Source organism: Hippocampus bargibanti, linkage group LG16 (assembly GCF_051943395.1).
Source record: "Hippocampus bargibanti isolate YZ-2025 linkage group LG16, ASM5194339v1, whole genome shotgun sequence".
Classification (NCBI taxonomy): domain Eukaryota; kingdom Metazoa; phylum Chordata; class Actinopteri; order Syngnathiformes; family Syngnathidae; genus Hippocampus; species Hippocampus bargibanti.
In genome coordinates, this window is record NC_142749.1 from 12,470,526 (window position 1) to 12,484,577 (window position 14,052).

Genomic DNA, 14,052 nt, shown 5'->3' on the forward strand with positions numbered 1-14,052 from the left:
TTTCCACAAGGGAGCATCATTTTTTTCATGTTAGCACTTTGTTCCAGCTTCAGCTGTTGTTCTAGCGCTATATAAACCAATATGTATGTATTGCATTGTATTTCGGACAGCCGCCCTCATTTCAAGCTCATATAATTCCAGACCTATAATTCAGGAATTAACTCTTTTTACTGATGAAAAAAGAGAGTTTAAGGTTTCTTACGCCGCATTGAATGTCAATGTAGTCCCAAAACTCAATATTCTGTAGATCCTGGAATTCGAGTGACAAAAACCCTGGGACCAGAGTGGACACATTTTTGCACATCTGGCAGTGAATGAGTTAATAGCCGAAAATTGCATTTTTTTTCATCTCCATGTAATTCATAGCTTAGTTTTCTTGACTTTATTTCATTTTTTTCCATTCCGTTGCTGCGGACTGCGTTGCAAAAGAAGTGGAATGGAGGATAAGAGCGCTGGTAATCAAATGCAGGTTAGATGAGATAATTGAGAACTTGAGGCAGACGTCCTTGTGTCTTCATCCCAAGAGGTTGCCGCACTCAACCACGCCAACCCACCCCTCCCCCGCTACCATAATCCATTACACTTTCTCTTTCTTTGGAAATGTCTTTAATATTACTTTCAATTTGGATTGGCCACTTTGACATAAATTACCAGACAGAAGACAACGGCAACGACTGAATTCATTAGCATCAGATAAAGAACGGGGCTGTGTCAGTTCTACTCAAACCTTGCGCCACTCTGACGTCACCGCTACTTGATTCGACAATAATAATGGGGAGAACTTCAGTTGCTATGGCGATGGAACCATTTTAAGGAGCATCTACGGCATCCATATGCAGTGGAATAATCCAAACGTGCAGCACTTGTACACAGTACAGAATCCCCAGCTTTCTTCTGGACAAATTGTTTTGTTCCATATATTTTGTTTTACAAACCCGTCCCTCACTTGCCTGACTTTGTGGAGTAACTATGTTCCCCTACAGAAGAAAAAATGGGTCAGCAAAGTCTTTTTGTGGATAAGTTCCTGCTCGAAGGCTCGTGAAGGAGAGATGACATGAACGAGAGACCGCAAAACTATCAGGTTTTCAGTGCAGTGACAGATATCAAAAGTGTTCCTTAAAACATTTCCGGTAGAGTTAACGAAGCTTTTCTAATGGCGCTACTAGAAACCCGAACAAGATTATTCTCACGGCTTCCTCTGGGAAAAGTCATTTCAAATGCAAACAGGCAAAGCAAACAAACATCCCCCATTTACTGTAGAGCACATCATAGCAATCCACAAATGAGATTCGGGGATTTAGCCAACTCTGACTTTCTGTTTGACTAGACCCAAACTGCCTCGAAATTCTACGCGCCGGAGTCCCACGGCAAACTTAGAGCGGATTTTCATCTGATCAAGTGGATTTGACACACTCCCGTGAGCACACGACGACACGTTCCTGAGTGTGCAAGTGGTCACACAACTATTCAAAAGTCACAGTTGGACTTTTTAAACAAAAAGAAACCTCAAATGAACTTGGAGGGCCAATTTCAACCAGATTTCTTTTGTTCAGTCTTTCCTCAAATGATTTTGGACAATCGTATCTCACCCAGTTTTTGGGTGTTGCCGTCAGGAAGTCAAGACCTTATTCGCAATTGAGCATTTGCCCGAAGGTCTTTGTCTGTAAGTCACGTTGATTGCACACACGTATCCACCTATGGATCCCCTGAGACCAATTTGCTCCTGTAGGAATACGGTAGGGGGTACAGGCTATGTAGCATACATCTATTTACCAAAGTAATGAGGCTTGCTACTATTCATGGTCTCCTTGGCCTTTACTATGACACAAAAAAAAGAATATCCCAGCATTTTCACCCACACACACAGTCTGCGGCTGGGTGGATGCATGGCTTGAGGAACCCGCGATAAGAAGAAAGAAGCGTCAGCGCAGAGCGCCGATGCATATGTGGAACTGTTGCGGCTTGGAATTGAAGCAGATTTATGTGGAACAGGAGATGTGAGACAATGTCTTTTCGTCAATGGATGCTACAGCTGCATGTTTGCTTTCAACATTTAGCTTGTAGTCGACGTGCACATTCCACCATGATGTCCCTGATCCACTGGTGGAAAGACGCTTTGATCCTCTCCTCTTTCATCTAGAACTGCTTCATGTCATCACAAAGAGGGTACAGCAAGTCCTGAAGAATGAATGTCTCTCTGTGTCTTTGTTTTGTCATATTGTCTCTATGCTGTCATATTATTTGTTATTTAGTTTTTTTTTTGTTCTTTTGACTTCAAGACGGCGCCCCGAGAGTGGCTGCCTTTCCAGCAGCTCATGTATTTTGTTTTTCTACTTTCATTCCTTTCATCACTTTGCTGCTGTGAAATGTAAATTTCTCCACTGTGAGACTAATAAAGGCAAATCCAATCCAATCCAATCCACACGCTGCGAAAGAAGGTGCCGGGTTGAATTTGACTCAAATGTGGACAACACATTCCGATACGGGCGAATTAAAGTGGTCAGAATAGCAATTTAGCTCTCTTTAGGGTAGGCACAGAGGCCTCAAAGAACAGTCTTGGTCTGCACTCACCTGTGTGTAGTAAAATCAGTCGTGGAGAGAAAAAAAAGGCAGCCAAGCAAACACGGCATCTGGGGAATATGACTGGGTTTAAAAAAAAAGAAAAAGAAAAGAACAGATGGCAAACTGCAAAGTAGACAAAGATTACCTGTGACAGGAGGAGACGGATGACGAGGTTACTTTGGGTTATGGCTCAAAATGATTTCCCTGATCCGAAAACTGCTTCTCTGCCATTTTTCGGCACCTTTGACAGTCAACAAACAACAAATGCACATTTGCCTGTTAAGATACATCACGGACAATCAATGTCCACGTTCATTTTAGACAACAGTTTAGTGGCCAGTCCCTGATAGATGCTTGACAAAAGTGGAGATTAAGCAAATAACTCTCATTTCGTGTGACTGGGGCTTGAAAAAAACACAATTAACAGTCTTAGAGCGTACCTTTACACACATTTAAGGATCAGCAGAGAATGTGATTAGGTACTTCACTTAAAACAGATCGTGATTTCTTCCCGGAAGAGTTGAAGCTGAAACGGAGTGGCGGGCGGAAGCCTCGATACACGCCACGTGATTGACTCTCAGTGTGAACCCCGTCTCTTGCCCACAGTAAATTGGGATCGGCTACAGCTCACCTGTGACACTGAACGTTGTGGAAGGTAGAATATGGATAGATGCTTGTGTCTGGTGTGTGTGTTGCAATGGCAGATGGGTCTACTTATCTCACCAGTCTTCTGGTCACTGTAAACTCAACAGAAATCTGGGCTGAGAATTTGGAAGTAATGCAATTAAAGACCTCCACCCGTGATCGCATTCAATATATTTCCATCCAAACAAGAAGTCTTGAGAGATCTGGTGCTCCTGGTCTTGCATGATTGTTGCGAGTCCTGGACTGTAACTGGCAGCTTTGGAGAAAAAAATACAGTCGGAAAACCAAAACCAAACATTGGTGTCTTTTGTCTATCCCCAAAGTCACATACTGTATAATAGTCTTCCAGCTAATTCTGAAGGGGCCCCTTCAGAAGCACGTCTGTGACTTTGATCAACAAGAAGATGTCGTTGGACTCTGGGAATAACCGCGATCCTGACAGTCTCGAGTACGATCCAACAGCTGCGGAGCCCAGATGATTGGGATTGAGGCACCGCCTTCATCTGCCTTCATAGTCGCAGAGGTGCCAAATCTTACGCCTGATCCACAAATGATGTCTTCTTTGAAGCCACTCCTTTGAGATATTCCTTTTTTCTGCGAGGTGTCCATCTCCGAGAGATTTAGCTAGCTGATCAAGATCCGGGTTGACCTGGTTACCCATTCGGACAATTGAGTCAGCCCAAATCCGGACATTTGGTTCACTAGGTATTCAACATGTGTCAGTTCTGGCACAATTGCCGGAGAATGATCTGAATTGTAAGGGCTTCTATTTTAAGGCACGGGCAGAAAAAAAACTTGCAAGACACAGGGGGCCACGGCAGACTGTATGTCTGACATTTAAGTGTTTTGTGAATGCAAACAAGTGCTGATTTTATGCATGCAACCTGTCTCCGCTGGAAGAATCCCAAGAATTGTAAATGCCGTGTTAGTCGGCACATCTGTCACCGGTTCATGTTTATTATGAAATCATCCCAAAATCTTATTTAATATGGTTAAAATGGGCGTGTGCACATCTTGCACTCCATGTTCAAGGGACCAAGAGATATTAGCCATCAGAGATTGGCACCACGAGTCCGAGGTCTAAATCCAAATGACACAAATTAGAGTTGTCTGTTTAATTGCGGTGCAAGATTGCCAAAGTCGACAGTGAATCTGATACAAAGGAGGTGCAATTAGCACAAAATCCAACAGACTTTATGACTAGTCTGGTGAGAGTGATCTTCCGTGAATTATTTTCCACTGTCAAAAGAGGTTTCAAGCATGCGGGAAACTATCATTCAGTATTCTTCTGCACCTCTGCATATGCTGAAAAACATCTTGACAAAGTAAAGTTCAGGCTACAGCTGTGGGACTCTACGTTCTCTTTTTAATCCCCCACCCAACCCTCACCCCCACAAATAAATCTTGGAAATTCGCTCTTACTTCCGCTGTGGATTATGAAAGTGCTAAGAAGTAGAATCCGCCATTGTCCATCACAATAATCAATACCCGGGTCATTTTCTAGTTAAGTCACCTTGCTGTCATTTTTATTGAAACTCCCCCAGCTCATCAGATCTCAGCCATCTCGTCATGCGGGCTGCCGTCGAGCAGCGGTAAAAGTTTGTGGCGGCAGGAAAAAGCCGCAGCGGCAGGCAGATAACAATGTGGCAACAGCACACTAATTGGCCCCGGGCTTACTGGGAAAGTCGTATGTTCTGCTGCCTGGTATTTGGGGAGGGAAGTAGGGTTGGGGATGGGGGGGTTTGGAGTGTGTGTACGTGTTCTGGGGAGGAGGCGGGTGTCAGTTTTGATTACGGATGTGTGGGAATAAGTTTAGTCGGGACGTGTTTGTGTGAGGTGGAATGAATCGTGTGGGTTTTGCATGTGTGCGTGGGTCGTTTCATGCCTTTCTTCCATGCAAAGCTCTAATCAGAGGAGATGGCTGATGCTTGAGCCTTTTTTATGGGCAATCATAAACTATGCTAATAAAATTCCTTCCTCCAACTGCATTTACAGGCCGAGCGTCGCATAGTCAATTTGTTAAATGGCAATTAAAAAATGCGAAGCTGACCTGCGGGATCCGCATGAATGAACGCATTCGTAGCATATATCCTAACAAATAAAGCATGCAAAGTAACTCTTGACTTCGCAAAAGGTTACATGCACCTTATCAAAGTGACACAAGGAAATGAGACGTATATACCGTTATGTACGGCTCTCACCATATACCCAGCAAAAAAAAATCATTTAACATTGCCACCAACAAGCAGTGCAAAGCTACCCTGGCTGCCTTTAAAACGTAATTGGCCGGCAATTTGCATCATAACGTGGTCAGAGTAATGGAAAGATGCCATTCGGGAAATGGATTTCTGCCATGGGTTTGAAGAAAAGTGGATGGAAGTAATAATATAACTTTAATGACGGGCGTATATACAGAACACATTTCCGACATTTGTCTATCCATTTATCAGTGTATGGAAATGCATTTAATAAGGACGCCGCTGGAAATGTTCATAGTGTCGTGTTTGTATGTTATGATCTTGGTTAGTAGAGTGTTTTAGGTTTTCAGGGCTTTCCCTTAGCACGCTAGGTTATAATGATGTAAAAATAACCCATTATGTAATTTGCTAATATATCACATAATTTTGCGCAGTAAATTAAACCCATATGAGAATTCTGGAATCCTGCAAAATGATCTGGAAAATATTGTCTGGAATTGTTTTCATATCTTCACATGGCTACATGTTTGAGGGTGCGAAAATAACGGCATCACAGCAACTCAAGGAAAACTGAAAACATTTTTGGCAGAATTCCCACCATTCAATATGGCATAGCTGTCAATCTTTGCTCGTTTTCAGTGATCACGCAGGTCCAATGCATTTCGACACTTATATCTGAATTCACTCTACGGGGTCTTTAAGTGTGTCATTTGTTTGCTCTATACTCAAAGTGAAATTGACCACTGAAATCAAATTAAATAAAACTGTTTTTGGTTTCTACCCAACAAATAGTTACCCATAAACAGAGAGGACATCAAAAGAGGAAAAACAGCTTATTTTCCTTCTCCGGCTTGAAAAAAAGCCTTAGCGAATCCTGTTAGAGGGTTTGAGTCAATGAGTAACCTGTCAGATCGAAAGCATTTTCACCTCGCGGATGTTCCAGCCGTTGCCGGTGCTCAACTCAATCCCGCTTTCCACTTGTTTTCAGCCTTCCTCCGAAACTTGTTTTATTACCTTGACTCTATTGAGGGGACCTGCTTGCCAATGAACCAACTATCCCCCCTTACACCCCACCCCTCACCACACCACCCGACCTTACGTTACAGAGCCTCCTTATAAAAGAAAGGTCATGGTGTCAGATGTACTGAGCAAATTGGGTTGGGGGGATTTTACAGTGAGTGAAGTTAATCCTGCAAAACTAAACCACTCCCATGCCTGCGTCAAATGCCTCTTCCTGCTGCCGTTTTTCTGTTTTTCGGATGAACAATGTTTCCTGTAAATCACAGCCGTAGAGACTGAAGTTACGTTTGAACACAGGTTGATTTCCAGAATGAAAGCAGACAATACATTTGGCTGAACGTTTGCTCCCTGATACTCGCTACAAATCTACCCAGCTCCATTGGTCGCGACACAACATTTTGCCCTGCTCGCTCAGCAGAACAATAATTCTAAGATGAAAACGATCTGACAACAATCATCGAGGAACAACGGATTGTACACCCGGAAGCAATGGCGGGTCGTGGATTTCATCGTTAGGCCTTCAGTAGTGCTACCTATGAATCAATCCAGACTGAAAAAAAAAGTGCGGCGTGGTTTACTACAAGTCCACTAGAGGATAGCATTAGCCAGGAAATAACTGACTGACCTTTCTTAATGGTGTCTATTTTTTCTTGAAAAGTCTGCCTTGAAAATGGCTTTAACAGTACATCTCCAACCAAATCAATTTCTTCTTCTCCTTCAGCCATTGTGGGTTGATAAAACTGCTATTAAATCAACACAATATATTTGCTTATGCAACTAGCTACCGATACAGTGTGCTAGCTCTGGCCAGTATGTTTTTGCCCCTCGCGGCTTGTGATAAGAGCAGTTTTCGCAAACTATAATTGACTAGCCACTAGCCAATCATAGTTTGCGAAAACTCAGATGTTGACCAGCGCCTTAAAGAAGGTGTTGGTACCCCTTCTGGGTTGCCAACCTGAACTCCGATTGGTTAAAGCAATAGTTTCATCAAGACATTTGATGCGACAGGGGCCCACAGACTGATTGTGAAGGTGTCCAGGAAGATTTCTGACCCTACTAACAAATGATGGCTGAAATGTGATTGGTTGAATCCTTAAATACGAAAACATATCTGAAAGCCGGAATGCAATGCAAGTGGAAAAGTAATGCAAGGAAGTTGGAAGACAATTTAGAATTATTTTATAAGAATTCATGGACAAAATATAATTAACATCAGTCCGCAGAGAAGGCTTTGCAGGCCTTGACAGTCCGTCACTGCCAGGAAGTGAGCAGAGTCATGGTTTGTCCGTACTTAACTCTGAAAAATGTCCACGTTTGCAGTCAACCTTCATCAACACTGCCCATAATTTTAGCGCAGATTGCCTCGATGCGTACGGTCCTAATAATGTCATCTTTCACTGACAAATAAGAAACTCTAACCTCTAGAGATGTTTGTTCTAGAGACCCGGGACGCCCTTCAGCAATGGCAATCATCAGCTGTCAATCATCTTTCACTCAGCCCGTCAGTGCATGATTTAGATGATTGATGACCGGCTTGATAACACGAGAAAAAATAAAAAGTAGTTGAGACCCCTACGGTACAGTGGAACCTACGACAACGATAAATGTGACGATGAACATGTAACTTATTGTGACGTTGGAATGTATTTGTTTGCCTACTACAATATGTGCAAAGCGAGTGAATAAATAAAATAAGATGAATGCAAATTCTGTGATTGAGTGGGCATTAGATGGCTTCTGGCTGTAAGCCAGCTGGGTTTGACTCCAGTTAAGATAAAATAAAAAAGGTTAGATGAATTTTACGGATGGGATGTTGACATAGATAGCGGTTTATCCAAAACAGTGCATATCGACATAGCAATTACAAAGGTAAACATATTTTTTTACATTTTAGTTCTGTAATCGAGCAGCATGGTTCATTTAAAACGTTGCATTATATTGGACAACCTATGATTGTTGGCATGGTATTGTTTTGAATGTGCGATTGATTATTTCATCACCGTAATGCTAGTTAACTTGCATCGTGCTAATCCATGGTGATTTGTGACATTGCCACTGTGTACAATCTTTCTCTGTACTCATTCAATTTATTAGGCTTCATCTCTGAAGTTATGGAAAATAAAAAACATTGGAAAATTCCATGTAACACAGCTGGTTTAAACTAATTAGGGTTTCTGATGACTACCTCCAACATGAGAGACAAAATAACAATCGCGTCATCAAAGAAATTAAGCAGCAACAACCTTTGTCGGCGCAATACTCATTTATGCTACTCAAAGAAATGTTCAATTGCCACGCAAAGGTACCCGAGGGAAAATCTGCATTTTCTGTAATTAGCCACAGCCAAACTCTACAGAGATATAGTACCATTTCCACATCAGAACATTTTGTGCATCAAAAGACAGCAGCGTCTCTTGGCATTACTCAAGTGCTTGTTTTCTTCTTTAGCATCCAGTTTCTTTCACTTCCTTTTTTTCTATTACTGCCCTTTGTGAATTCATGTTTGTCCTGTATAGCTTTTATGGTGTTGTCTCATCTTGTCCATTATAGCTCGTTCAAAGAAAAACACTTGGACTGCTTGGAAAATGTGGGCAGGGGGAAGGGAAGTGCCACCTTACGTAGCATGTAACATCACTCAAAAACCGAGTGTGATGCCAGTTGCCGAGAATAAATGCATAAGGCTCGAGAAAACAAGCTTTTTCTCTTCAATTGCTCAAGTTGTTTGAGTCTATCTTGTACCCTTTTAGCCAATGAGTCGGGCTTTGTGAAATGCGGAAGGTCAGACTCGAGCATGGAAGTTGTTTCAAAGAAAGTGAGTAGAGGAGGCGATATTATCCGGCATGACACTCGGCAAGGCTGGAGGTGAAATCAATGTAATATCTGGTGATGAAGAATTTGAGAGCAACCGGAAGGCAAATTTGATCTATGTCATTCTCCAGTCAAAAGAAATGTAATACCTGTACAAACATTGCATTCAAATCACTCTCGTTTCTCAACCTCATCGGCATCCATTGAGAGGCTGCGTTCAAACAGGGTGCGCTGAGATCCCTGACACCACGCCTGAGAGACACATCGTTACCCAAACGCGTCCCAATAACTGGTGAGAGTTGGTCCGGGCATGCTTCTTCATCGACCCGAGCGAAAATGCCTTAAAGTGCATCGAGTGTGAACCCCGGTGGGACGGCAGAGTCAATATGAGCCAACGGGGAGCTTTGATTGATTGAGCCTCCGCTGGGCCGAGTCGCTTTACGCCACCTTTCCTCGCCTGACCGATCTTTGGGCTCGTGCATGAGTATGAATGTTCCCAAATTGGATCGAGGATCGGTCAAGATGGATTTGCCTGCTCAGGTGGTGAGTTATTTTTCTACGCCCTTTCTTACTCTGTTTCCAATCTACACTGGCAAAACACCATGTTCAATAACTGAGTACGTAAATAAGCAGAGGAGTGTCAGGGGCAGGAAGAGTGATGCCCCAGCAGATCCAGGGACATGTTGTCTTCTGCCCAGAGTCAATCAAGTCAACTGCTTACCAAACTGCTTATGTAAGAGGGAAATGTCTTTTTTCCGCTGTCACGCAAAGATCAATTTGCAAAAGCAATTCAGACGCCAGAAGAGTCCTGGCGATTTACTTATATGTCGCTCAACCGGGTTTTCAATTAACTCATTCACTGCCAGATGATGTGCAAAAATGTGTCCACTCCAGAGCCAGGGTTTTTGTCATTGTCACTCAAATTCAAAGACCCACAGAATATTGAGTTTTAGGACTACATAAAGATTCATTGCAGCGTACGAAACCATAGATTCTCCTCTTTCATTAGAAAAAAAGAGTTAATTCCAAGTTATATGGGTCTGGAGTTATATGAGCTTGAAATGAGGGCAGCTGTACTAAATTCAATGCTATAATACAGTGATACGTCAGCTTACGAACGCTTTAGCTCCCGAACTTTTCGCCTTCCAAACATTAAATTCGCGAGAATATAATCTAGGCATACGAACTAGTTTTCGGCGGATGAACACCAAACCACACGGTCGAACAGCGCCACGGTGGCTGGCGGACTAGTTTTCGTCACCACCTTTCTTTGCGTGTGGACGTGGTTTGTTATCGAGTGCAGTACTTTTGCTATTATTGGACCGAAAAAGACCCCTCCATAGGCTACTATTAAGCCGAAGAAGAAATTAAAGAAAATTACGATTGAGCAGAAGGAGGAGATCACGGTGGCTGACGGACTAGTTTTCGTGGTTTGGTTATCGAGTAGAGTACTTTTGCTATTATGGGACGGAAAAAGACCCCACCACAGGCTACTATTAAACCGAAGAGGACACAAAAGAAATTACAGTCGAGCAGAAGAAGGAGATCATCGAAAAACACGAACAAAGTGTGCATTTCAGTGACTTAGCGTCCCAGTACAAGTACGTTAAGTCGACTATTGCTACGTGTGGCTAAGGGTGTTTCTGTGTTGTCTGGGCAATGGTCTCAGGCAATAGAAGAGATTGAAAAACTTCTGTTGATTTTTTAAAAAGCAGCTAGCAGGGGACAGTGTGAATGAGGGTATTATCGCCGAGAAAACACGGCAACTTCACTCTGATATCATCAAGAGGCCACTACATCAACGACTATCATAAAGGTAAATAAACAACTTTTTCTTTAATAAGTAAAGTAGTAATAAGTAAGTAATAATAAAAAACTTTTTTCTTTAATTACAATACAACAGCACATTTATTATACATAAAATAAGGTATATTTTGTGTAGTTTTAAGGCTTATTTAGTAGAAAAGTATGTTTTATGAGGACCCGGGAAGGGATTATTCTCATTTTTAATGGTTTCTTATGGGAAATAAATGTTTGGCAGACAAACCTTTCACCTTACACACACTTTCTGGGAACCAATTAAGTTCGTAAACTGAGGTATCACTGTACAAACATATTGATTTATATAGCGCTTTAACAACAATTGAAACTCCAACAAAGCGCTAAGATGAACAAAAAGCAAATGCTGCCCCCTCATGGAAGAGAAAAACATTGCCAGAGGTCTGACCAGCGCACCCAAAACCCAAACAAATTTGGGAATTATGCTCCACATCATATTTTCAATTCTGGAACAAATTCGAGAATGGCAGTGAATGGGTTAAAAACACCCATGCGAAGAAATAAATGTTGAGGAAATCCATCCCTAACACTGATTTGAATTCACAGAAATTCCCTTCACCGGTTGTAAGCCGCAAAAAGGATTGCATTTGGCTGTGTGAAATAGCGATAATGATCAGGAAGCAATTTGACGATGTGAATAGAATGAGTCAGATCCTTGCCGACCGAGTCAAGACAACAAAATAAACTATGCAGCGTTCCATTGCCTCTTTCTCAGTCAGACTTCCAAGTCTGATAATACGAGTGTTTTTCACGCAGTCGTTTTACCGCTGAGAAGGAAATTTCATGTTTGACTACCACCGTGGCGTGAATATGTTCAACTCCCCTCCGGATTCTTTATCCGGGTACATATTTTAGTGAGGCGTGCACAGACGGAGACAGGAAGCGAGGTCAGCTATAAACACGGCGATTAGCAGTTCAAAGAGAACAAGCGGGGTTTCATCTACCTCTCCTCCTCTCGGCCTTCCCTACGCTCGCGCTGGCTTCCTCTCATCTTCAAACGAGGTGGTTGGAGGTTGGGGAGGGTGGGGGAACGGATAGCCTCTCCTGGGTCCACCTACGGGGAGCATTGAAGACAGGACGTGTAAGGCTCGAGGACGGCTTTGTTGCCTGCTTGCTTGCTTCTCTCGCAGGGCAGTGATTAAATCAAGGCCCCGGTATGAGGCCTCCTGCTCGCGCCACGCTCTGTTCGGACCCCCGGCTGCTGTGCTGCTGTTCACGAGGGGCTTTAAAATGTCAGCTATTTTTATTCAAGTTGCCCCAAAGGCATATTTTTTGCCTGTGCGGGATAAATAAATCACTCAAAGAAATCTCAGACCTGTGTGGAATCTTAAGCGGTTATTGTTAACTTGCTGCATACAGAGTATTTGAACAAGGAGAACGGTGATCCCTCCCGTTCAATAACGGGTCTCCGTGCCGTGGATAGAATCACAAAAACAAACTTTTAATGATTCGTCATTACTCATCGAGGCATTGAAAACAATGGACGTGGAATTGGAATTAAACAGGCGGTGCCTTGTGATTAATTCATCGCAGCACATCCTGGCCACCGGGTGCATACAGTTGTGCACACTAACTTTATGCGAGCTTCTCCCTGAGGAGAAAGAATATATACTTATAAATATTGTTATACCATCTGCCTACACATGTGGATTCTCAGTTCTTCAAGTGGTTTAATCCCGCCATTTTTATGCTATTGTATTTAACTCATTCACTGCCAGACGTGTAATAACGTGTGCCAGGGTTTTTGTCATTTTCACTCAAATTCCAGGGCCCACAGAATATTGAGTTTTAGGACTTCATACACATTCAATGTAACGTAAAAAATGGAGACTATCTTCTTTCATCAGAACGAAAGAGTTAATTACTAAATTATATGGGTCGGGAGTTATCCGAGCTTGAAATGGGGCTGGGAATGAGTTAATATCCAGCGCATATTCCACGGATCTGCAAATTTGTCGACGTGGGGACACAGATATTCGTCCACTGATCCACGACACTAATTGGCAGGTGTACATTGACGGCTTCATGTTGAAGTGCTGCATCCAAGAGTGAAAATAATGAGCAGTGCACCATTTTGTTTCCCCTTCGACGCTGTGGGCTAGCATGTCGCAATAAAAGAGCCCCATGGCCAGTTATAATGGAAATTATATTCATACTCTGCATTGGCCCAGAAGTACAGAAAGACAACGGGGGAGCAGTGGCTCATGTGGATGAGACAGGAACGCTCCCGAAAAACTAGCTAATTAGGAAAAATGGGGTGTAAAGTCATCCTTGGGGAATTAGGAAATGAAGTTTTACTTCTTTTCCTTCACTTTGCTATCATGCGATACCCTCTTTGAGAGGCATCACCAAAAAAATCAAGTTATTAACTCATTCCCTGCCATTCCCGATTTTTTTCCGAAATTGAAAATATGACATCGAGCGCCATTCCCGAATTTGTGCCGGTTTTGGTTTTTCTTGATGAGATACAGATAAAGCGCTGACCAGACCTGTGGCAATGTTTTCCCTTTCACAAGGGGCAGTATTTCTCTTTTGTCCATGTTAGCGCTTTGTTACAGCTTCAGCTATTGTTAAAGCGCGATATAAATCAATATGTATTGTATTGTACTTTGTACAGCCGCCCCCATTTCAAGCTCAGATAACTGCGGACCCATATAACTTGGGAATTTACTATAATTTCTGCACTATATTTTTTTTCAAAGCTGACCATGCGCCTTATGTATGGAAAACGATTTAAAATATGTAATTCATTGACGGTATAGGGCGGCCCGGTAGTCGAGTGGTTAGCACACCGGCTGCACAGTGCAGAGGTCGCCGGTTCGCGTCCCGGTCCGGCCTCCCTGTGTGGAGTTTGCATGTTCTCCCCGGACCCGTGTGGGTTTTCTCCGGGTCCTTCGGTTTCCTCCCACACTCCAAAAACATGCATGGCAGGCAGATTGACCACTCCAAATTGTCCCTAGGTGTGAGTGTGAGAGTGACT

The 14,052-nt window shown here is 42.8% G+C and overlaps 1 long non-coding RNA gene across 1 annotated transcript in view; it reads right to left on the reverse strand.

The window, feature by feature from the left end:
- The window catches only part of LOC148886494 (uncharacterized), a 92,248-nt gene extending 80,166 nt beyond the window's left edge, over window positions 1-12,082 (reverse strand). Inside the window, exons 1-3 of the long non-coding RNA XR_016117760.1 lie at window positions 12,017-12,082; window positions 2,708-2,803; window positions 2,572-2,630 (exon numbers count right to left, since the gene is read on the reverse strand). This is a non-coding gene — a long non-coding RNA (uncharacterized LOC148886494). The remainder of the gene's footprint in view (window positions 1-2,571; window positions 2,631-2,707; window positions 2,804-12,016) is intronic.
- Between the last annotated feature and the right edge of the window lie 1,970 nt (window positions 12,083-14,052).